At 46.3% G+C, this 25,560-nt stretch overlaps 2 long non-coding RNA genes across 2 annotated transcripts; both read right to left on the bottom strand.

The window, feature by feature from the left end:
• Window positions 1–10,267: 10,267 nt before the first annotated feature.
• Window positions 10,268–12,859, bottom strand: LOC138285955 (uncharacterized). Its single transcript, XR_011201667.1, has 3 exons — window positions 12,830–12,859; window positions 12,600–12,717; window positions 10,268–10,372 (listed from the first exon to the last, which is right to left on the bottom strand). It is a non-coding gene; the product is annotated as an uncharacterized lncRNA (long non-coding RNA).
• A 73-nt stretch (window positions 12,860–12,932) lies between these two features.
• Window positions 12,933–23,991, bottom strand: LOC138285954 (uncharacterized). Its single transcript, XR_011201666.1, has 4 exons — window positions 23,884–23,991; window positions 20,152–20,182; window positions 19,988–20,053; window positions 12,933–12,967 (listed from the first exon to the last, which is right to left on the bottom strand). It is a non-coding gene; the product is annotated as an uncharacterized lncRNA (long non-coding RNA).
• Between the last annotated feature and the right edge of the window lie 1,569 nt (window positions 23,992–25,560).

Genomic DNA, 25,560 nt, shown 5'->3' with positions numbered 1-25,560 from the left:
CTTTGGCCCTCATTATGACCTTGGCGGGCGGCTACAGCCGCCCGCCAAGATCTAACCGCCGGGCGGCCGCCAATGCAGCCGCACCCCTGCCGCGGTCATCATGAGATCCCCATTGGTCCGGTGGGCGGAAACCTGGTTTCCGCCCGCCGGCCCAGCGGGGATCTTGGCCGCAACATAGGAGCCGGCTCCAAATGGAGCCGGCGGTGCTGCGGCCGTGCGACGGGTGCAGTTGCACCCGTCGCGCTTTTCACTGTCTGCATAGCAGACAGTGAAAAGCTGCATGGGGCCCTGTCAGGGGGCCCCTGCGACTCCCTGTACCGCCAGCCTTTCCCTGGCGGTTCAAACCGCCAGGAAAAGTCTGGCGGTCGGGGACTCGTAATCCCCTGGGCAGCGCTGCAAGCAGCGCTGCCCTGGCGGATTATCACAGCCGGGGCAAATTTGGCGGGAAACCGCCGGCCCCGTACTCCCCTCTGAAGCACCGCCAGTCTGTTGGCGATGCTTCAGCCTAAACAGCCCTTGCGGTCTTGGACCACCAGGGTTGTAATGAGGGCCTTTATTTTCCTGTCGCTTATTTGGTCCCACAGGATCGGTACAAGTACCACAGAACAGAGCAATCTAGTGGACAGGAACATGAAGAAAATACTGCAGCCGCTATTACAGGACACAGGTCCTGAACTGGTTTGAAAAATAAAAGGGTGCATGATATGGACACCCTGACCCCTTGCCTCTTCTGTGGGGACTCAGAGAAACCCCCACAGCCTTTCTCAAATGGGAAAACAATATTGAACAGTATTCTCGCAGGACCAGCGTGGCCCCGAGAAGTAATCAATGATGTCATAGAGATGTCAATAGTCATATCATCAAGTTTGTCATTTAACATGTCATGATTGATGTCACATGTGAGGCCATAAGCAGTGCATGGTGGGTGAATGTTCTAACAGCTCAATAAACTAAAAGCTGGTGAATTTTAGTGACATTTCTTTTTAACTGTGTGATTATCATTTTACAACACCTAATTATAATGTCCTTTAACCTTCGTGCTTTTTCAGTGAATTTTTAGGGGTTTTTCAATGTCAGATAAAATCTTGTGACCTAATTCCATATATATATATATATGTAGATATATATATCAATATATATCTATATATATATATAAATATTGTGAGAAAACAGGGCTGATTGCAGAGGCCCCATAACTTTTTGCTCCCATTTTCCACTTTTTGCTGGTGTTTTCCTGACTCTGATGGTGCCCTGGGTACTGCTAACCAGTCCCAGGGCCTGTGCTCTGTGTAAAATGGATATGCAAATTAGGCTAATTATAATTGGCTAAGTTAACCTACCTATAAGTCCCTAGTATATGGTAGGGCATGTAGGTTTAGGGACCACAGCATAGGTGGTGCACACCTAGGTGCACTGCTGAGGTGCCCAGTGTCATTTTAAAGGCAGGCCTGCCTTGCTGGCTGCTTTTAAATTAAAATTATATGCAAATTCGACTTTGGAATTAAAGGTACTTCCAAAGTCTTAAACTACCTTATTTTTACATATAAGTCACGCCTAAGGTGTGCCCTATGTGCCCCTAGGGCTGGGTGCCATGTAACTATAAGCAAGGACTTTATAAAAATAGATTTATAAGCCCTGGTGAGGTAAAAACAGCCAAATTCGTTTTTCCCTCATTGAAATAAATGGCCTTCATAGGCTAGAATGGGCAGACTTTATTTTAAATTTTAAAGTCTCCTTAAATGTTACATACCAAGAATGTGGTATCAAATTAATTGTTGTAATAAATCCCACAACTTCCAGTTGTTGGATTTAATATAACTTGTTCAGGTAAAAAGTTTAGACTTTACCTAAAAAGTTGCCAATTTCAGCTCTGCATTGTTTTTGCTGCTGTGCTCTGATTGGCCAGCCTGCAGCAGCTTCTACCAGGCTGCCTTGATTAGGTGTGAAGTGGCCTGGCTTCACACAAAGGAATGTGCTTGGGGGAGAGAATCTCCCCTCAGCAGATGGTGAGGCAGGAAGGGGGAGGGCTGCCAAACTGGTCTTCAAAGGCAGAGAAGGACATTTGCAGCACCCAGCAACACCCCCACATCCTGCAACCCCAGACAGCTAGGTGCCCCCTTGATTAGATTAGGAGAGGGCAGGAGAGGGGTGTGTTTATGATTTTTAGCCACACCAGTGGGTGGGCTCAGCCAGATGTAACCTCCAAAAATCAGATTCAGCCATGTTGGATTTTTAGAGACTGTTGCCTTTTGGGATGGATTTTTGCCACACTTCCCAGGAAGTGGTCATCACAGGGGGACGACCCTGTACCTGATTGGAGAACCAGGGCCCCCCTGCTTTTCACCCAGGAGCAAGGATAAAACTGGCAGACCTGCCCCCACACCTCAGATCCCCTCCAGAATTCAACAAGAAAGGAACTAAAGAAGAAGAATGACTGCCCTGCTGGACCCCTGGACTGCACCTGGACCCTGCACTCAGAAGGACTGCACCAGCTGCACACTTGGGCTTCACCACAAGAAGGACTTTGCCTGGCTTCAACTGGTTCAAGGAGGGACTCCCTGTTTGCTACAGGTGAAAAATTGCTAACCAGAGTCCCCTGCACCAACTCCTGAAGAAAGCGACCAGCTGACCACTGTCCAGTGGCCAAAAAGGAGTTTGCGCCAGGTGCATTCTGGGAGTTGAAGTCCGCACCCCCCAAGGACCATCACAGAACTTCTGGACCCTTGGGGTGAGCTGTGGACCCCAAAAGAACCTTAAAAGAACATCTGTGTGAAGCCCCAGAAGTTTGGAAAAGATTTGAGAATTTTTGGAAAAAAGCTCCAGAGAGGGACCGACCCGCCGCGGAAATTCTAGCCGGCTTGCCTCAACCGCGACCCGGCCTGACTTCGTGGTTCGTCCCGGTAAAGAAAAACATCCAAAAAAGAGACTAAGTCCGAACGTAAAAAGTTGACCGGGACCTCCCAGCCATCGTATCCGAGAAGGGCTCCATGGACGTCGGATCAAGATCCAGGTTTACCCCGGTCGAAGGATTTTCATCTCGAAAAAACGACTAAGTCCGAAGGTAAAAGTCTCCACCGAGGAAACCCACATCGCGTATCCGGACAAGGGCTCCAGGAGGTCGGATTCAACTGGCAGGTTCGTCCCGGTGAAGAAAAACTTCAAAATAAAGACTAAGTCAGAAGGTAACTTTTTAACCAAGGCCTCCCGCGACCTGTAGCCGAGCAGGGCTCCATCGCGGTCGGCCTGAAAGTTTGACTTTGCCCCGGTCGAGGTGCAACCAGATGACCCGATTGGCGCTTTTTGTTTCTAAGCGCTAGAAAAGTAATAATTCTTTAAAAATTCATATCTCCGGTTCCCCTGAACCGATTTTAATCGTTTTTGTGTCATTTTAAAGATAAAAATATAAACTATTTTTATAAATTGGTTTTGGATTTTTAAACTGTTTCCTGTGTTTTATTTAATTACTGTTTTGTGATATTTGAATGCTTTACACTTTGTCTCCTAAGTTAAGCCTTGACGCTCGTTGCCAAGCTACCAAGGGTTGAGCTGGGATTAATTTACTGAGACCTAACTGTACCTATGTGGAGGTTAGTGGCTTGTTGCTAGGTGTAGGTACCTACCTGCCCTACCAATAACCCATTTTCCAACATAATTGGAAGCAGCGACGGGATCCTGTACTTGTGTTCAATATCACGTTACAGTTTTAGGTAAAACAAATTAAAAATCCTTTAAATTGTCCTAGTGCAAAAATTGTTTTTAATTTTTAATTTGGATTAATTACAATTATTGAATTTTTGTAATTTTTCTAAATTCTTGTTTCCAATTTTTGCAAAAAGTTTTTGTTGACACAAAACTAGGGAACCATGGAGCTTGATCTGGCTAGCCTACCCACACTGACAGTAGTTCAGCTTAGGGGGTTGTGTCTTGAAAGAGGGTTGCCTGCAACCACTGATCTCAGGAAGCAAATCCTGATTAAATCCCTGACAGCATGGGCTGAGGCCCAAGAGCTAGGCACAGAGGAAGCTCCAGAGGGAGAAGAAAAAGGGGAGGATGCTAACTCTAACCTCTCAGGGGAGGGAAGGCATCTGAGCCCAAGTGAGGATGAGGAAGAACGGTCCTCAGTAGATACAGTCACTAGGGGCAGACCCAAAGCTAGTGGTGGGAGAGGGGTCCTTTCAGGAGGAGAGAACCCATCCATCAGAGAAAGAGAGCTGGAGGCCCAGCTAGCATACATAGCTTTGGAAGCAGAGAAGCTGGCCCTAGAAAAGAAAAAGTGGGCATACAAAGAGAAAAGGGATGGAAGCAGCGATAAAGAAGCTGAGGTGTCCATGGGTGGGGGAGTTTGCCCCAGATTACCCAAGGGGGTGGTTCCTGCTTATGTAGAGGGGGATGACATAGATAAGTGGCTGGGGGCCTTTGAGAGGGCACTCCAAATGAGAAGGGTTAGGCCTCAATACTGGGGTTCCCTTTTGTGGGAGTTGGTCCCCAACTCAGGGAGGGATAGGCTTCTGACCTTAAGGGGGGAGGAGGCAGATTCATACACTAGTATGAAGAGGTGCTTAGCCAAGAAATTTGGTCTGACCCCAGAGCAATATAGAATGAAGTTCAGGGACACCCAGAAGGTCAGTACCCAGTCTTGGGTTGACTTTGTGGACATTTCACTAAAGGCACTAGAGGGCTGGATTATTGGTAACAAAGTAGATACTTATGAGGGGTTATACAATCTGATCATGAGAGAGCACATCTTGACCAATTGTATCCAAGAAAGGTTACGCCAGCATCTAGTGGACTCTAAGCAGACCAACCCTAGAGAGCTAGGGGAGGCAGCTGATGAGTGGTTGAGAACCAGGGTGGTTGTCAAGTCCCAGGGGGGAGACTCCAAGATGGGGGGGTCAGGTCCCCAAAAACCTAAGGAGGGAGGTGGTAAGCCCACCACAGAGACTCCCTCTGTACCCCAGAACCCTAAGAAGGAGGAGAGTAAATCCCACTCCCACTCTGACAAGCAGAGACAGGGAGACCCAGGGTTAAAAAAGCTCTTGGACAGTAGGGCTTGCTTTGACTGTCAGCAGACAGGTCACTTCAGAGGAGATGCAGCCTGTCCAAAGAAGGTGGTTAGCATTGGGCTGTCCAGTGTAGCCATGGAGGAGGATTCCTCAGATGATGAAGTCCTCTTAGCATTGAGCTGGGAGACAGGACCAGATGGTAAGCTGGTGATCCCTGAGGGTGGAAGTAGGCACTTCCACCCCATTCAAGTGAATGGGATCCCTACCACTGGCCTGAGAGACACCTGTGGCAGTCACACTATAGTGAGTGACCGGTTAGTGACCCCAGACATGTATGTCCCAGGAAAGACAAAGAAAGTCAGGATAGCCACAGGGGAGGTCACCTCCAAACCTGTAGCCATAGTGCCCCTAGAGAGGGAGGGTATCCTTGACTGGATTAGGGTGGTAGTCAGTGCTGACCTCCCCCTAGATTGTATCCTGGGCAATGACCTCCCAGAGGTGAGTCTGGTCCCAGATGGGGTGGTCGCCCAGGGCGCCCCCCCAACCCAAAATCCTGGGGAGTCAGTCCCTACAGTTAGGAGACAGGGGTCCCCAAGAAAAGGAAAAAAGAAAAGGAAGGGTAGGCCACTCTTAAAGAGAGTTCCAGGGAGCCAAGGGCCTTCTGCCCCAGTAAGGGGGGAGCCCACAGTTGGCACTGGTGAGGCCTCACCTGACCCCAAGGAAGTCCTGAGTAGTCAGGCAGCTGTCCAGATGCAGGGTGTTGCCCCTGCACTGACAGAAGAGAGAGTGGAAGGAGGGTGTCTGCCACAGGAGGTGGTAGTCCCCCACTCTAGACAGCAAGAGGGGTGCCAGGACCCCAAAGATGCCCCTAAAGCAGCTCAGCCACCTGTCAGTGGAGAGCTTAGGGTGTGGTTCTGGGTACTGACAGCTGTCAGTAGCCTCTGCTGGGTGCTAGCCTTCCTGGCAGCAATGTACTTGGCCTGGGAGGCAGACCCCAGGGCCAATAGCAAAGTAGGCCCCCTGACCCTATTGGTCATGGTGGGGTTGCTCAAGTGTTGGGTGCCCTCTTTGGGTAAGCTAGGTGTTGCCCTAGCAAAGTTTGGAGTAGGGGAGGAGGGCACCTCACTACCCAAGTTGGCAGAGAGAAAGGAGGAAGACCCCCCTAGAGGAAAGTTTCAGTTTGTGTTGGGTCCTTTTACTGTTGGGATGGCTTCACTACCCATAGGGAGTGACCCTGACAGGAGGATATAAGGCAGAGTAGGCCCTGCAAAGGGACAGCCAGTTTTCTTCACTGTCTTCCTCGCCTAACAAGCCAGGAAGACTCTCCCAGGGTTGGGCTGAGTCTCCTGGGCGTGTGGGCTGGGGGGGGGTTGTGTGAGAAAACAGGGCTGATTGCAGAGGCCCCATAACTTTTTGCCCCCATTTTCCTCTTTTTGCTGGTGTTTTCCTGACTTTGATGGTGCCCTGGGTACTGCTAACCAGTCCCAGGGCCTGTGCTCTGTGTAAAATGGATATGCAAATTAGGCTAATTATAATTGGCTAAGTTAACCTACCTATAAGTCCCTAGTATATGGTAGGGCATGTAGGTTTAGGGACCACAGCATAGGTGGTGCACACCTAGGTGCACTGCTGAGGTGCCCAGTGTCATTTTAAAAGCAAGCCTGCCTTGCTGGCTGCTTTTAAATTAAAGTTATCTGCAAATTCGACTTTGGAATTAAAGGTACTTCCAAAGTCTTAAACTACCTTATTTTTACATATAAGTCACCCCTAAGGTGTGCCCTAGGTGCCCCTAGGGCTGGGTGCCATGTAACTATAAGCAGGGACTTTATAAAAATAGATTTATAAGCCCTTGTGAGGTAAAAACAGCCAAATTTGTTTTTTCCCTCATTGAAGTAAATGGCCTTCATAGGCTAGAATGGGCAGACTTTATTTTAAATTTTAAAGTCTCCTTAAATGTTACATACCAAGAATTTGGTATCAAATGAATTGTTGTAATAAATCCCACAACTTCCAGTTGTTGGATTTAATATAACTTGTTCAGGTAAAAAGTTTAGACTTTACCTAAAAAGCTGCCAATTTCAGCTCTGCATTGTTTTTGCTGCTGTGCTCTGATTGGCTAGCCTGCAGCAGCTTCTGCCAGGCTGCCTTGATGAGGTGTGAAGTGGCCTGGCTTCACACAAAGGAATGTGCTTGGGGGAGAGAATCTCCCCTCAGCAGATGGTGAGGCAGGAAGGGGGAGGGCTGCCAAACTGGTCTTCAAAGGCAGAGAAGGACATTTGGAGCACCCAGCAACACCCCCACATCCTGCAACCCCAGACAATCAGGTGCCCCCTTGATTAGATTAGGAGAGGGCAGGAGAGGGGTGTGTTTATGATTTTTAGCCACACCAGTGGGTGGGCTCAGCCAGATGTAACCTCCAAAAATCAGATTCATCCATGTTGGATTTTTAGAGACTGTTGCCTTCTGGGATGGATTTTTGCCACACTTCCCAGGAAGTGGTCATCACAGGGGGACGACCCTGTCCCTGATTGGAGAACCAGGGCCCCCCCTGCTTTTCACCCAGGAGCAAGGATAAAACTGGCAGACCTGCACCCACACCTCAGATCCCTGCCAGATTTCAAGAAGAAAAGAACTAAAGGAGAAGAAGGACTGCCCTGCTGGACCCCTGGCCTGCACCTGGAACCTGCACTCAGAAGGACTGCACCAGCTGCACACTTGGGCTTCACCACAAGAAGGACTTTGCCTGGCTTCAACTGGTTCAAGGAGGGACTCCCTGTTTGCTACAGGTGAAAAATTGCTATCCAGAGTCCCCCTGAACCAACTCCTGAAAAGTGACCAGCTGACCACTGTCCAGTGGCCAAACAGGAGTTTGCGCCAGGTGCATTCTGGGAGTTGAAGTCCGCACCCCCCAAGGACCATCACAGAACTTCTGGACCCTTGGGGTGAGCTGTGGACCCCAAAAGAACCTTTAAAGAACATCTGGGTGAAGCCCCAGAAGTTTGGAAAAGATTTGGAAAATTTTGTAAAAAAACATCCAAAAAAGAGACTAAGTCCGAAGGTAAAAAGTTGACCGGGACCTCCCAGCCATCGTATCCGAGAAGGGCTCCATGGACGTTGGATCAAGATCCAGGTTTACCCCGGTCGAAGTATTTTCATCTCGAAAAAAACGACTAAGTCCGAAGGTAAAAGTCTCCACCGAGGAAACCCACAACGCGTATCCGGACAAGGGCTCCAGGAGGTCGGATTCAACTGGCAGGTTCGTCCCGGTGAAGAAAAACTTCAAAACAAAGACTAAGTCAGAAGGTAACTTTTTAACCGAGGCCTCACGCGACCTGTAGCCGAGCAGGGCTCCATCGCGGTCGGCCTGAAAGTTTGACTTTGCCCCGGTCGAGGTGCAACCAGATGACCCGATTGGCGGTTTTTGTTTCTAAGCACTAGAAAAGTAATAATTCTTTAAAAATTCATATCTCCGGTTCCCCTGAACCGATTTTAATCGTTTTTGTGTCATTTTAAAGATAAAAATATAAACTATTTTTATAAATTGGTTTTGGATTTTTAAACTGTTTCCTGTGTTTTATTTAATTACTGTTTTGTGATATTTGAATGCTTTACACTTTGTCTCCTAAGTTAAGCCTTGACGATCGTTGCCAAGCTACCAAGGGTTGAGCTGGGATTAATTTACTGAGACCTAACTGTACCTACGTGGAGGTTAGTGGCTTGTTGCTAGGTGTAGGTACCTACCTGCCCTTACCAATAACCCATTTTCCAACAAAGAGGAAATTAGTCTTAGGTTAGTTGTTTGTAAGGTTGCCTGGGTCTAAGATGGGCTTGATTAGCAGTGCAAGTAGGTGTCCTAGTATGGGTTTGTCTGGGAATGTTTATTAGCTGACTGAGGCATTAACTGAGTTACTAACAGGTCTGTGAACATCTCCATCATGGGATGTTGTCTTTATAGAAGTAGTCTTTAGTGCACTGAGGCTGTCAGTGAGACTGCTGAGAAAGAAGAGTCTAAAAGCTGTGCACTTGGGAACAGACTCATTCATGTGTACTTTGTGTTGATGTTCTTAAAAAGATGCTGCTGTATTTGTCACCTTGTTGTCCAACAGAAATGCACAGAAGTCACACTAGTATCTGACACACGTTGCAGTAAACAGAGATGCCCATATATTGCACTGGTATCCAACAGGCCATTAAGCAAACACAGATGCACAGAGGTCACACTAGTATCAAACAGGTCATTCAGCAATCAGAGATGCCCAGAGGTCACACTAGTAGCTGACACACCATGCAGTAGACAGAGATGCACAGAAGTCACACTAGTCACACTAGTATCTGACACACCATGCAGTAAACAGAGATTCACAAACGTTGCACTAGTATCTATCAGGCCATTAAGCAATCAGAGATGCACAGAAGTCACCCTAGTAGCTGACACACCATGCAGTAAACAGAGATGCACAGAGGTCAAACTAGTAGCTGACACACCATGCAATAGATAGAGATGCACAGAAATCACACTAGTAGCTAACACCATGCAGCAAAAAGAAATGCTCAGAGATCACACTGGTTTCTGGGTGAACCATTCATACCGATGGATGAAGATCAGACAGCAGTCCAATCCTGCACATTATTATAGTACATAGATATACTTCGTTCTCATTGTCGTCTGTCAGTAAATATAAATATAGTGGTCAGGTTGATATTCTATTCAGACAACAGGAGCACAGAGTTCACACTGTTGCCTCTCATGCCTTTCCATCTGTATAGATACACAGGAGTGGACCTGGTTTCAGAGATGCACATCAGTAAATGGCCAAGACCCACCGTGGGTGCAAAGGACAATGATTCTCGGGTTGATTCTAAGATAATAGAGTGCAACCTGAACCTCATTACTCTGCTATTCTGTGCACTAAGCAGTCTTGTTACATTCATTGAACTGTACATGTGTTAGGTGAATGATGTCATAATTACTTAACGAAGGGAGTTGTGCCATGTGACTGGGAGGCAGACAGAGCATGAGGGCTCCTGATAAGAGCAAATACCCTGGCTTCACCTTCTTCTTTTACTTTGGTGGCTTTTGGTGATCCCTACATTACTCTCTAACAGCAAATTATAACATGCTTCAACCAACAACAGAAAAAAGTTTTCTCTGATCAGTAGAAGTGATTGGACAGGGCGGAGGTTACTTTACCATCTGCAATAAACTCTGTCACGATTCTCACGTAATCATCGCGTTGTCGCTACGGCTCTGCTCATGTTTAAAGCCCAAGACATGGTTGAGCTCATGCTGGATGGTTCCTTTCGACATGCAACCAACTCCTAGCGATACAGTCTGGGGTCCGCCGCTCCTTTCCATGCTAGACCAGCAGCTGGGACAGACATTGAGTTAAAGAGAGACAAATATGAAAACTTCTGAAATCTGAGAACAGTGACCTCACTGAGAGAGCAGCCTCAGGGCACAGACTAGACACCCCTGAGACAGCAGCCACAGCAACACAGGATACTAGGTACTCAGAGTGAGCAGCCTCAGGATACAGTATACTAAATACTCCGAGGAGGGAAGCATCACCAGCACAAGATACTAGATCCCCCAGAGAGAGGAGCATCAGCAAAACAGGATATTAGGTACCCCAGAGAGAGCAGCATCAGCAACACAGGACACTAGATACCCTAGAGAAAGCTGTTTCAGCAACACAGGATATTAGGCACCCCAGAAAGAGCAGCATCAGCAACACAGGATACTAGGTACTCCAGAGAGAGGAGCATCAGCAACACAGGATACTAGACACCCAAGAGAGAGCAGCATCAGTAACTCATGATACTAGATACCCCAGATACCCCAGATAGAGTAGCCTCAGCAACACAGAGTATGAGATACAGGATAGAGTGTAGCAAAACATGATACTAGATACCCCAGAGAAAGTGGCCTCAGGGCACAGGATACTAGATAGCCCAGAGAAAGAAGCACGCAGTGTGGGATGATGGGCTTCCCAGACTCTCAAAGGAGAGAAACGCCAACCCCATCTGATTGGCTCACTTCTTCAACTTGCAAAGATGCACTGAGATAGACTGGCAGTGGACAGCTGCTCCTCTGCCTGGCTATGTGAACATAAGCTGGAGCTGCCCTGCAGTCCCCTGTAAACTTTGTGGATATGGCCCCCAATGGACCTGTGTGGTCCCTGCAGCTGGTGCTGAGTGCTGCCACCTTCCTCGTATATGTGAACAAGCTTGACTCCCTGCGGAGGCTCTTGCCTGCCATGGTCCTGCTGACCTTACCTTCATGGAATAGTGTCTTTAGAAAAGCAACACTGTTTCCCTCTGCATGTAACCACGTGGGCATAATTAATTCTACCTATGTGTATTGTTTATATTTCTTAGCACATGTGCCTTGAGCACTACTCTCCTACAAGCTACGAATTTACTCTTTTTTCAACAATACAGACATATGTATGCTACAATCTATGGGGCATATTTAAGAAAAATGGCGCTGCACACTTTTCTTGCACCCCTTAGCACCCCCTAACACCACCATATGTGCGCCATATTTAAAATATGGCGCACCATGGCGGTAGTTAGGGGACTAGCATCAGAATTTTTTATGCTAGTTCAGCGCTTTGCAGGATTAGCGTAAAAAATCCTGATGCTAACTGTGCAAAGCACCCAGAGGCCCATTGTAACTAATGGAAGCCTCCTTTTAACACCTCCCCTGAGCAGGCGTAAAAAGTGCCGAAAAAAATGGTTTAAGGAAATCTCTTAGATATCCTTGCACCATTGTTTTGGACCCTCTAATGGGAGAACGCCCCCTTTGTATACATGATGCTTGGCGCAGGCATAATGTAGCGCAAAGTGTTACAAAGTGGCACAGTACATGCACCTCACCACTTTGTAAATATGGCGCTGCGTTTTAGGCCTTCTAAAGTGGCGTTGGAATGGCGCTAAGGGCTCCTACATTTGCCCATATGAATTTCTCTTTTCAAGATTAACTGTGGCTTCCTACTCTCTTTGATGTGAATACCAATGAACATTGCAACAAACTAGTTATGCACCCACCAACGCAAGCTGAGGCATGATGACAAATCCTGCTTCACATAGTTTGACTTTGGTAAGCTGTGAAGTCAGTGTCCATCACCTTAGCAATGCCTCCTGAACAAGCTAGTTCTGGGCCAACAGATACTACAAACCTATGCTATGTACCAGGGCTTTTTCTATGTACACTGCTTTCCACATCTATATTTCTGATTCTACACAGTGTCTATTCTTCCAAGTCCATTATTAAGATGCAGACATTGATGATCCATGTCACAGTGGAACTGAAGTCACCTGGGATTTGTGGTGTGTGAAGAAACACTTTGTTATAACAAGAGTTTCTTGTAAAGAGGATTGAATGAGTGAATGTCCAGGATCACAAACTGGTGCCTGCTAGACCCATGACCCACAAACATTAATAATACTGTAATATTCAAACTTCATTGTAAAGAACAGATGGCAACCACAGTAGACTACAAGACAAAGAGAGCTGACTGCCCCAGGTGAGACAGGGGCCACAAGAGGATGATGTACACATGGGTTTGACCTAGGAGCAGGCCTGGTCTTTACCCATCTCTAGGTGCAATCTGGATGTAGCTGGTTTCTGTTGTGCGGCTCACAAACCGGATGCAGGTCAATGCTGTAAACTCTGAAATAGCATCAGTGATCTTAGCAGCATCACTTTCACCTGTAGAAGAATGGAGAGTTCATAAGAAGACAGAAATGAGAGCATGCAGAACAAGCCATGTAAGTTCTTCTCTCAGGTACAACCTCCACCACTGACCACAGCAGACACTCACTGTAATCACTGAGAGTGTAGGGTACTTTCATGGTCCCATCACTGGATTTGGGCCAAAAGCAGCTGTTGTCCTTACATATCATGGCACTGCGGCCAGGATTCCTTGCAATGTCTCCGGCATACAGGAGCTGTGTGCTGTCTGGAATAAGAGCAGATGCACTGAGTGAGGGAATTAAAGCTCCTATTGTTACGTCTAGCATAAGGAAAGAGATACAGGGCATGTGAATGAAGGAAACTTCAACCTTCAGGAGATCAAGTCATCTGTCCATTAACAAATCTACAATAAAAATCACACACATTGCCTTCCAGGAGTGTAACTAACATTAGTACAGCAAGTAGAGTATCATCAGAGCCCTGGGCCTGAGGTGTGCACTATGTTGCAATTATTGCTATCTCTCAACAGAAAACCAGAGTAGGGAGCACATCTCCTTTGGTTACATTAGGGCCCATTATGTTACATTAGGGTCCATCACATGCTTGCTATGTCAGTAGTGCCTTTGTATGGGTGCCACTTATTTTATTCAACAGACTCATGCAGACCAAGGGAAGAAGTGGTTTGTCGGCATGGATGAGGGTCATAGTTCTGAGGGCCACCATGAGCTGTTCCACAGGGGGATGTTGTTGTCAAAGATTAGTACTTCCATTTTGTCTATTTTGAGTTTCAGCCAGTTGTTTTTCATCCAGTGGTCAAAGCTCGTCATACAACTGTGGAAGTTGGCTATTGTGGTGGTAGGGTTTGCTGACAGTGAGAGGATGAGCTGGGTTTCGCCTGCGTAGGAAATTGTGCTTAAGGGGTTCATGCAGGGGAACGGAGTGGGGCTGAGAGACGAGCCTCGAGAAATGCCACAGATGATGTTCTTGGATTCTGAGGTGAACAGTGGTTGGTGGACTCTGGGTTTTTCTGGTGAGGAACAAGGCGATCCACTTGAGGGTGTCTCCTTGGATCCAGATGTGATGTAGTCTTTTGATCTTTTGTGGTGGGATACAGTGTTGAAAGCTGCCAAGAGGTAGAGGAGGAACAGGGCTGCCATTTTTTCCCAATCGAGTATGGGTTCTGATGTCATCAGTGGCAGCAATTAGGGAAGTTTTGGTGTTGTGGCTGGTGCGAAATCTGGTTTAGAAGGCATCCAGAAGATGGTTGTTCTCCAGGTGTGCAGTGTGTTGCCGGTTGATGTTTTTTTTAGGACTTTGGCAGGGAAGGGGAGCAGAGAGATTGGACAATAGGTTTGGGGTTCGCTCGGTCAGCAGACTATTTCTTGAGAAGGGGTTTGACTTCTGTCCCTGAAGTGCAAGGCATTTGTGCCCACTTTCTGCACCCCTGGGTACTATGGTATTACAGAAGGAGCCGCAGACATCTGTAATACTGATACCACTGGCACACTAGTAGTGCCAACCCTATCTTTAGAGGGTGTTCCCTCAATTACATAGGGGCATAGCCCCATGCAAATGAGGGCCTCCCTTTGCCTCTGTGCCTGCCCTATAATACGGATGCGGGCCAAGAAGCAAACATGCCCTTAGGAGGAACACTGACAATGCAACCCAAAGGCAATGTCAATGTCCCCCTTGTGGGCAGCCATCTGGAGAGAGTAAAGGGGTCCCATGGACACCCATGACATCCCCCTGCTGGATGGTATACCTACTCACTGCACTCACCTGCAAGGGGATCTCTAACCTCTCTTTAAAATGAAGATGGGTTGCTGCCTGCATAGAGAAGCAGTTGCTCTGTATTTTATTGCAAGTGCAGCATGAGTTTGCGGATGCCCTGGGGGTAGCACCATAAAAGTAAAAGAGCGCACTGTCTGTGTTTGTGTCTTGTGCACCTGCTTAAAGGTAAAATGTGGTTCAAATACAGACAGTGTGCCCTATATGTATTACGGGCTAAGGATCAGAGATGACTGCTGCTGGGGTGCAAGTAGTTCTAATATTATGTACTGCTTGGCCCCTCTGAGCAAATGTTACTGGTACTGATTTGTGCAAATACTGATTTAAAAGAATAGAGAGGAGTAGAGTCCAGTTCATAGAAGAACACTTCCAACACAGTAACGTACAAGTTGGATGGGGAGAGGAGTGTTTTGTTATACAAAAGATATATAAATGTTTAAGAATTGTTATTCTTGCCTAGACAGTAGTTCAATAGCTCATCAAAAAAGCTGATGGCCTACAGTAACAGCCAATCATGCTGTAGCATAAACATTCTACCCTTGGGGACGCCACACTTTAAAGGAAGGCAGACACTATGTCAGTCACCTTCTTGAATAGACATGACAATGTAACTACTGGTTACTGTGCCCCTCTCGTGGTCTAAGAGTTCACCTCCTTTACCAGAGTTATTAAAGTTGATTCTATGTGATATGAGTACAGCTGACTGCTCTATAAACTCCACAACTATTCTTCCGGAACCTCTCACTAGTCACCACTTAATGTTACACTTGATATTTGTTTTGTTTCCTGCTAGGGTCTTGCACTGTTTCTATTGACACTCATTTATTTCATGAAACACTTTTTAATCTAAACCCTATGCATGGGAACTCAACAGGAAGGCGAAGCGTTTGATGAATTTTTGACAAGTTTACGCAGTTTATCAATGCACTGTAATTTTTGACCCATCACTGATGAGATGATCAGGGATCAGGTCATTGTACATGTGAGGAGCAAAAGGATTCAGGAACAATTATGGGTGATGGGGAATCCAAAATTACAGGACGTAATAAATACGGCCAAAGCACTGGAACAATCGGAAAAATGGATGAGGACAGTACAAAATGCTGAAAAAAGTAACTCAACGAACGGGGATGTAGTTGGGGCTGTTGGAAATAATACTGGCTATAATAGATTCACATTGAAGGATACTACAGGAAAGAAGAGAGATGATAGGAGTGAGAAAACAGCTAGAATGTCATGTGAGAGGGAAAAGGGGGTAGTCCTTTCTATTAAAAATAATGTCACCGACAAAACTGTAAAAGTTGTGAAACAACCGAGGTGTACAATAGTTGTTGAAGGTCAAGAACCGGAACTCATGGCGGATTCTGGTTCTCCTTGGACGATCATCACATATGATTATTTTGCAGAAAAGTTTAAGTCACTGTGGGATGCATCAAACTTAGCCTCCTCTGACATAGTGGCTGAGGGGTTTGACGGTACAACAATCAATATTCTTGGATATGTGGAGACTTCTGCATCTTTTAAAGGGTGTACTGCTGTGATCAAGATCTATGTTGCAGAGAAAGGCGTTAATGTCCTGGGATGGAGGGATCAAGCCGAGTTGGGTATAATTCTGAACCCCAGGGCAATTGAACCAGTGATGTTGGTTGGGGGGGGAATCTAATTGGATTACATCCAAATTTCCTAGGCAAATTAAAAAATTACAGCCATAGAATTAAGCTCAAAGAGAATGCCAAACCGGTTGTGCAGGAATTAAGAAATGTTCCCATTGGTATACACGAGGAGTTGAGAAATAGTTTTGAAGAATTGGTGAAGGAGGGTGTCATTGAGGAAGTGGAGTCATCTGAATGGGTTTGTCATATTGTTTTGGCTCATAAACCAGATAAATCGTTGAGGCTATGTGTTGACCCGAGGGCTTTGAATGCTAATATCATAGTTAATTGCCATCCCCTACCAAAATGTAAGGAAGTTGTTAGCATGCTTGAAGGAGCGAAGATATTCTCTACGTTGGATCTGAGGTCAGCCTCTCACCAGATTGAACTCACAGAAGACTCTCGTCATCTCACTGCATTCATCACGCCTCTGGGTCTATATCAATTTAAACGTATGCTATTTGGATTAGCATCGGCGGCATCTATGTTCCAGAGGGCAATGTTTATAATGTTTAAAGAAATTGATAGGTTTGTTAAGTGTTTCCAGGATGATGTCTTAATTTATTCTAAAAACGAACAGGAACACAGAGACCATCTGGAAAAAGTGTGCGAGGTATTCAATAGGAATGGGCTAACTCTGAAGCTTAAAAAATTACATTTTTTTGCAGAGTCTGTCGAGTATTTGGGGCACACCATCTCAGGGGACAGGGTTGTGCCAAAAAGTTCTCTGGTTAAAGCAATAGTGGATGCACCTATGCCTGACAATCGTGAAAAGCTTTTATCCTTTGCAGGGTTATGTGAATACTACAGCAAATTTATTGAGAATTTTGCGACTAAAATGGAACCTTTAAGAGAGTTAATCCTTAAAAATGTGGAGTTTGAGTGGTCGGATAGGCAAGAACGTGCATTTGAGACTATAAAAAAGGAAATTGTGTGTGCACCTACCCTCAGACCTTTCAATATGAAAGCTCTGTGTATCGTGACAGTGGATGCCAGTATGTATGGTATTGGAGGTGTTTTGTCACAAAAATTTGGAAAAGATGAATGGAATGTTACATTTGCTTCTCGCACTTTGAATGATGCGGAGAGGCGGTATGCAGTTATCGAGAAGGAGTTGGTTGCATGTGTTTGGGCAATTGAGCATTTTCGGAACTACATATGGGGCTCACGGTTTGTACTTCGTACTGATCACAAGCCGCTTGTGGGCATTTTATCCCCTGGTGGTGGCTGGAATGCAACTGCTCAGATTGCAAGATTGGTATTGAGACTGCAGGAATATTCTTTTGACGTTGAGTATGTGCCTGGTAAAAGCAATTCAGTGGCAGATTGTTTGTCGCATTTACCTCAAACAGCCCCTGTTAAGCCAGATAGAGGTGAGACAGGAGATTTGGACATTGTTTCGGTAGTGTCTGAATTCATTGCTAAAGAGTTTAAATCTGTGGAGGAGAAGGAATGGTTTGAAAAAGATCAAGAGGACTCTGTGTCACAATAAGTCAAAGGTTATGTGAAATTGGGTTGGCCAAGGAAGGAAAAGATATTAGAAGAGGTGGCTCCTTTCTTTAAGATAAGAGAGGAGTTGGAAATTGAGAAGGATCTTTTATTTAAGAAGGGGAAATGTATTCCACCTATGGGCATGCAATCAGTGAATTTAAGTTTGGCCCATCTTGGTCACCCAGGAATGTCGTCCATGAAAAAATTGATACGTACCTCTTTTTGGTGGCCTGGTATGGATAAGATGGCGGAAAGGACGGTTAGGGAGTGTAGTGTATGTATTAACGCTGAAAAAATGCTGAAGACCGTGCCTGCACCTTTGCGTCCTGTACCATGGCCAGATTCCCCACGGCAAAAATTAGGATTGGATATTTCTGGTCCATTCTCGTTTCTACCTCATGAAGCAAGGTTTGCCTTGGTGCTTGTTGATTACCATTCCAAGTGGCCAGAAGTAAAGTTAGTTCTGCAAGTGCCCTTGAGTGTGGTCATTGAATTCCTTAAGGAAGTATTTGCAAAGGAAGGGTATCCTGAGATTCTTGTAACTGATAATGGGGTTCAACTGGTTTTGAAAGAGATGCAAAGTTTCCTTAAGTACTGCAACATCAAACATGTGACCACCTCTTTGTATGAACCACAAGAGAATGGTCAGGTGGAGAGGTTTAATCGCGTACTTAAAGAATGTATTAGTTGGGCATGGAGTTTTGGAGGAGCTTGGAAGGAGAAGGTAAGGGAGAAGTTGTGGTATTACCGTATTACCCCACATAGCACCACAGGGGTCAGTCCATTTAGATTGTTAAGTGGTAGAGATCCTGTGTCTAAGCTTTGTCCCTGGTGGTTCAAAAAGATATGTGGTAAAGGTAATTGTGTGCTTGATATTGAGAGAGTTAAAGATTACGTGATGTCAAAACAGGAAACGAGCAAGGAATCATATGATAGGAAGTGGAAGGTGAGAGAGCCTACATGAATTGTAGGTGATTGGGTCAGGGTAAGAAAGCCAGGTTTTATAAGAAAAGACATGCCTAAGTTTGGAAGAGCCATGAAGGTTGTAAAGGTGTTCAATAAGAAGGCGGTTACACAGGATGGCAGAGTTTGGAATGTTAACAGACTAGCAAGGTGTCCTCCTGGAAAAGGTGGTAAGTTGGATCTTACGGTTCGGGGTCCATTGTGAGTGGGAGGTTTGTAGAACCCGTTGATGCGGATGCGATTGATGGTGGTGCTAGCGGTGTGATTGATGAAGAAGAATGTTTCGTTGAGACTGATAGTTCTGTGTACAATAGAGATTGGGAGAGCAATGATAGCAATGGAAGGAGTGGTATGGATGAAGGTGTTTAAGGTGATTCTATTGCATCAAGAGTGAAGTTTGATGGGCATATTAGACAGAGATCTTCACGGTTAGTTGATTATGTGTAGTTATTTATGCCATTCCTCTTTGTTCTTGGTATATATCTTTATATTTATTAATTTCTCTTTATGTGGTTACTCCATTTGTTATTTTGTCAAGGGGGTAAATGTGTTGTATTCTGTTGTTATGTTCCTTGGCGGTCACTTTACGGAATGTATAAATGGAATGTAAATACGTGGGGATTGGGAATGGAATGTGAGGGTGGAATGGGCTGGTGACTTTTACGTTGGACGCTGTAGAAACAAAATGCTTTTAGCTGCACGGAATAAAATCTATAAAACCTACCTCGTTCCTGCGTTCTGCATATTACAGAAACCCAACAGAGTTCAAAGGAAGACAGTAGTATCAGGGTATCCGTCGAGCTTGAGACAGATATTGCCTTCTGCACAAAGTGGGATCTGGGGTCCAGCTGATTTAAAATTGGGAGGTTTTCCAGATGCAGGGATCCAGGAGTAAGAAGAATCAAAAATGGAAGTTGCAGTGGGCGGTTGTCAGTGGTGAGAGTGTGAAGAGTCAGTAATATGAGCTTGCATGTGTGATTGAGTCATGTAGGTGCAGGGGCACAGACGTTAACAGACCTGAAGGACACTAAGAAAGTATATGGTGACCATCAGGGAGGCAGTCGTGGTGGTGCCAGCAATCGCTCCAAGGAGATTAAAGGAGTTTAGATTGGGGAGGCTGTGGCCTGATTAGGAAATTTGAAGGGGGAAATATAACAGCCTAATAAAGTACATCAGCACTAGAGAGTTGATGAAGTTTTTATATGCATTGCATGCAAAGCCAGACGCTTTATTGCTGTTCCTCTATCTGAGTGTGTTTGCAGCACTCTACGTGTGTGTACATGTGTTGGGAGTCACAGTGCATGTATGTGTTTTCCAAGGTTCATTTAGAGCTGGCACCATGTGCAGGTATCTCCCACCCTGGCTCCCAGAATGTCCTGTTTTGTTCTTACCCTCGTTCTCTCTGCTGATGATCTCAAAGACATCCAAGCTCTTGCCTTCAGGTCGGTGTTCTGCATCTGGAAGTTAAGGCACATTTCCATTCCACATCAGTACTGAACCTGTTGGCCACATACACATTTCACACACACTAATGAGAGAATATCATGTTACTTACCATGATGTGCCTTTGGCTTGTCAAAGAAAACCTGCAGAAGGAAAGGTTTTAAAGGTTTCATTACTAGGATGTGTTCCAATTATTTCTTTGATGTATTAGAAACAAATCTTGCAAACATCAAACAACTTATTTGAATGATCAGATGGTGGCATCAGGTCTGTCTGCCAACTACACAAAGCATATACATTGTTAATGTACCTCTACTATCTACGCACTACACCAAGAATTTACCCATGTGTGCACAGTTTACACAGGTCATGGAAGGCATAAATGCACCAGAACAATCTACACATTGTACATAGAGAGTAAGTACACCAGCACCATCTGCACACTAGGACAAAGGCGTTGACATTTATACACACAGTGCAGGACATGTAACTGCACTTGTGCCACATAAAATATACATGGACAGGTGTAAATGAGATAATTTTAACCCTGTATAGTTTGATTTGGTCCATCTCAGGACACACAAGGTGAGTACAAGTGTGCTGCTCTCCTGACCAGAATTCAATCAGGGCCACACTTGGGGAGCAAGATGTGCTGCAGGTCTAAATAATACAGGTATCAGACCTCACACCTGAACAAGGGCACACATAGTTAAACACAAATCAGAGTACGTATGTGTTGAAGGTCTCCCTAAACAGTTACTGCCCCTCACCAGTACAGGTGCACAGTGTGGCTCTATTGTGAGGCTTTACCTGCACACAGACCTACACACCATTGTGAATGAGTCTCTCACCTGTGCAGGTGCACCCAGACTGAATTCCACAAGAGTCTTTACATGCTGCAGATCTCTATAGCACTGTTACTGCTTCTCCCACATCTACAGGTGCACTAAGATTGATTTATAGATGTGCACATCTATAAATCACTGTTACTGCTCTGTCCAAATGAAGAGGTGCACGTGGGGTGAGGCACGATAGTACCTTTAGCTGTGCACATCTATAAAGCACTGTCGCTCTCTGTCCACATGTACAGGTGCACCCAGGGTGCCGATGACAGGTTTTACCTGTTCACATCGATAAATCACTGTTACTGCTACTCCCAAGTGCACAGGTGCACTAGGGGTGCGGCATGGGAGGGACTTTACTTGTGCACATCTATAAATCACTGTTACTGCTCCTCCCTCATGTACAGGGGTACTAGGGGTGAGGCAAAAGAGGACTTTACCTGTGCACATCTATAAATCACTGTTTCTGCTGCTCTTAAATGTACGGGTGCACTAGGGGTGAGGCACGACAGAGGCTTTACTTGTGCATATCTATAAAGCAATGTTACTGCTCCTCTCACATGTACAGGTGCACTCAGGGTGAAGCACGGCAGGGGCTTTACCTGTGCACATCTACAGATCACTGTTACTGCTCCTCCCACATGTACAGGTGCACTCAGGGTGAAGCACGGCAGGGGCTTTACCTGTACATATCTATAAATCACTGTTACTGCTCCGTCCATATGTACAGGTAAACACAGGGTGAGGCATGACTGAAGGTTTACCTGTGCACATCTATAAATCACTGTTACTGCTTCGTCCACATGTAAAGGTACAGGTGGGGTAAGGCATGACAGAGCCTTTACCTGTGCACATCTATACGTCACTGTTACTGATCCTCCCACATGTAGAGGTGCACTCAAGGTGAGACACAGCAGGGGCTTTACCTGTGCACATCTACAGATCACTGTTACTGCTCCTCCCACCTGTACAGGTGCACTCTGAGTGAGGAACGACAGAGGCCTTACCTGTGCACATTTATAAATCACTGTTACTGCTCCTCCCACATGTAGAGGTGCACTCAGGGTGAGGCACAGCAGGGGCTTTACCTGTGCACATCTATAGATCACTGTTACTGCTTCGTCCACATGTGAAGGTGCAGGTGGGGTAGGGCATGACAGAGCCTTTACCTGTGCACATCTATACGTCACTGTTACTGCTCCTCCCACATGTACAGGTGTACTCTGAGTGAGGCACGACAGAGGCCTTACCAGTGCACATCTATAAATCACTGTTACTGCTCCTCTCACATGTACAGGTGCACTCTGAGTGAGGCACGACAGAGGCCTTACCTGTGCACATCTATAAATCACTGTTACTGCTCCTCTCACATGTACAGGTGCACTCTGAGTGAGGCACGACAGAGGCCTTACCTGTGCACATCTATAAATAACTGTTACTGCTCCTCTCACATGTACAGGTGCACTCTGAGTGAGGCACGACATAGGCCTCACCTGTGCACATCTAAAAATCACTGCTACTGCTCCTCTCACATGTACAGGTGCACTCTGAGTGAGGCACGACAGAGGAGCAGTGCACATCTATAAATAACTGTTACTGCTCCTCTCACATGTACAGGTGCACTTTGAGTGAGGCACGACATAGGCCTCACCTGTGCACATCTAAAAATCACTGCTACTGCTCCTCTCACATGTACAGGTGCACTCTGAGTGAGGCACGACAGAGGAGCAGTGCACATCTATAAATCACTGTTACTGCTCCTTTCACATGTACAGGTGCACTCTGAGTGAGGCACGACAGAAGCCTTACCTGTGCACATCTATAAATAACTGCTACTGCTCCTCTCACATGTACAGGTGCACTCTGAGTGAGGCACCACAGAGGCCTTACCTGTGCACATCTATACGTCACTGTTACTGCTCCTCCCACATGTACAGGTGCACTCTGAGTGAAGCACGACAGAGGCCTTACCTGTGCACATATATCAATCACTGTTACTGCTCCTCTCACATGTACAGGTGCACTCTGAGTGAAGCACGACAGAGGCATCACCTGTGCACATCTATAGATCACTGTTACTGCTCCTCGCACATGTACAGGTGCACTCTGAGTGAGGCACGACAGAGGCCTCACCTGTGGACATCTATAAATCACTGTTACTGCCCCTCTCACATGTACACGTGCACTCTGAGTGAGACCCGACACTGGCCTCACCTGTGCACATCTATAGATCACTTTTACTGCTCCTCCCACATGTACAGGTGCACTCTGAGCGAGGCGCGGCTGAGGGGCTTTACCTGTGCACATTTATAGGTCACTGTTACTGTTACTGTTCCTCTCACATGTACAGGTTCACTCACGATGAAGCACAACAAAGGTTTCACCTGTGCACATCACTGTTAGTGCAGTTTTTGCCTCTACAAGTCCACTTACAATGAGTCCGTTCTCTTACCTGTACAGGTGCACTCACAGTGACACTCTCCTGAGATGCTTTACCTGTGTACCTGTCTATAGAACACTGCACTGCAGTGTTCACCTCTTCAGGGGCACTCTCCCTAGACACTCCAAGGTGTTTATATGCTGCAAGTCTCTATAATTTTATAACCCCATCTTTTGCCCTGTACATGTGCACTCACAGTGTTACTTCCCCTCTCCCTTATACAGGTGCACTCACAGAGATACACACCTGGGACATGTACTTGCACTCAGATCAATATAGCTCTGTGACTTCCCCTCTCCCCTATGCGGGTGCACTCGCAGAGATACACACCTGGGACAGGTACTTACAAACAGATCAATATAACTCTGTCTTTCCCTCTTTGGTATACAGATACACTCGCAGAGATACACACCTGGGACAGGTACTTACAAACAGATCAATTTAGCTCTGTTCTCTCCCTCTCCCATGTACAGGTGCACTCCAGGGAGCCTGCACTTACACCTGGGTGAATATTCCTGGGCATGCGCACAGCTCTTTATCACCCTGCTGAAAGTGGTCTCACCTGCACAGGTAAGCTCCAGCAGGTGCTCAGCAGACACACTGCGGCCAGGACCCACATTCTTCTGTCCATCCTCGGGTTCTGGGCAGTGCTCAAGTCACCAGCGGACAATGTTTCTTCCTTCAGGTCGATGCTCTGTTGACCCCAGACCGAACCCTTATATACCTTAGAGAGGATGAACATCCTCCAATCAGCTCTCAGGACGAAGGATGACGCGAGCTTCTGCAAGGTGTGTCTGTGCAGGAAGGGATGCCCGGGGCCTCTTCTAAGGTAGTGAACCCCAAGATAATATGCAGCGTTTTAGTGTGGAAAATGTTTTTTGCTACAGACCCTACACCGTGAAAAGAGATTAGATTATGTCACACAGACGCTGCTTATTCTTTCTGCAAGGAGGTTGAGTCTGTGATTGGATACAGGCGCCCATCCCAGTGTTTGGCTCCTTGACCAACACCCAGAGTCCTCGAGGCACTACATGGCGAGGAGCGGAGAAAATCGCCTATGAAGCGAGAAGAGCTCGGGCTGTCGTCCATCAGAGGAATATATTGCATTTATTGAAACAAACTGCAATTTAAGTTTACAGTTCTGCAGATAGATATAAATTGAGCAAACAGAGTTGGGTGGGGGTTGATGAATGGATGGATGGACGGAAAGGTGGATAGGGCTGCGTGGGTAGGTGAGTAGGGTGTGTGGATGGACGGATGGACAAAGGAAGGAAGGACAAAGGGAGATGAATAGGTTGTATGGATGGATGGAGGCTCGATAAAAGGACGGACGGATGGATGGATGAAAGGACGGACGGATGGATGAACAAAGAGACAGACGGACTCAGCGAGCAGAGTGACAGCTAGATATATGCATTCAAGCAGTTAGAAGAATAAATGAGGGGGCTCGTTTTATCTGTTGAACTTGTCCCTGCCTCGGTCTCCTCATCATTCTGCTTCTCTTTCTGCCCATGTCTGCCTTCTCTACCTCTCTCTGCCCTCCTGTCTGCCCACCATTTTACCCACGTGCCTGTCCCATTCTACTTCTCTTTCTGCCCATGTCTGCCTTCTCCACCTCTCTGCCCTCCTGTCTGCCCACCATTTTACCCACGTGCCTGCCCATTCTAGTTCTCTTTCTGTCCATGTCTGCCTTCTCTACCTCTCTCTGCCCTCCTGTCTGCCCATCATTTTACCCACGTGCCTGCCCTTTCTACTTCTCTTTCTGTCCATGTCTGCCTCCTCCGCCTCTCTCTGCCCACCATTTTATCCACGTGCCTGTCCCATTCTACTTCTCTTTCTGCCCATGTCTGCCTCCTCCGCCTCTCTCTGCCCACCATTTTATCCACGTGCCTGTCCCATTCTACTTCTCTTTCTGCCCATGTCTGCCTTCCCTACCTCTCTGCCCTCCTGTCTACCCATCATTTTACCCACGTGCCATCCATGGGAATAGAAGGAAGAATTCAGAAAGTCTGTTGTGGGTGGAAACATACTTTGGACTTCCCTGTGACTATTGAGACGCCCCTCCAGACTGGGGGTTGCATTTACTAAGGGCTACCTTGTGAAGGGACGGGAAGGACTGTGTGGGTCACGTTTTTTATTAATCTCAGGTATCAGGTATTATAAATCTAGTATGAACATGCACACTGCCAAGACTAGGAATGAACAGTATCTGTCATCTTGCACTTTCTACAAGAGTCAA

The sequence above is a fragment of the Pleurodeles waltl genome, chromosome 3_1, assembly GCF_031143425.1.
Source record: "Pleurodeles waltl isolate 20211129_DDA chromosome 3_1, aPleWal1.hap1.20221129, whole genome shotgun sequence".
Classification (NCBI taxonomy): Eukaryota; Metazoa; Chordata; class Amphibia; order Caudata; family Salamandridae; genus Pleurodeles; species Pleurodeles waltl.
This window is presented reverse-complemented; position numbering and strand designations above follow the sequence as displayed.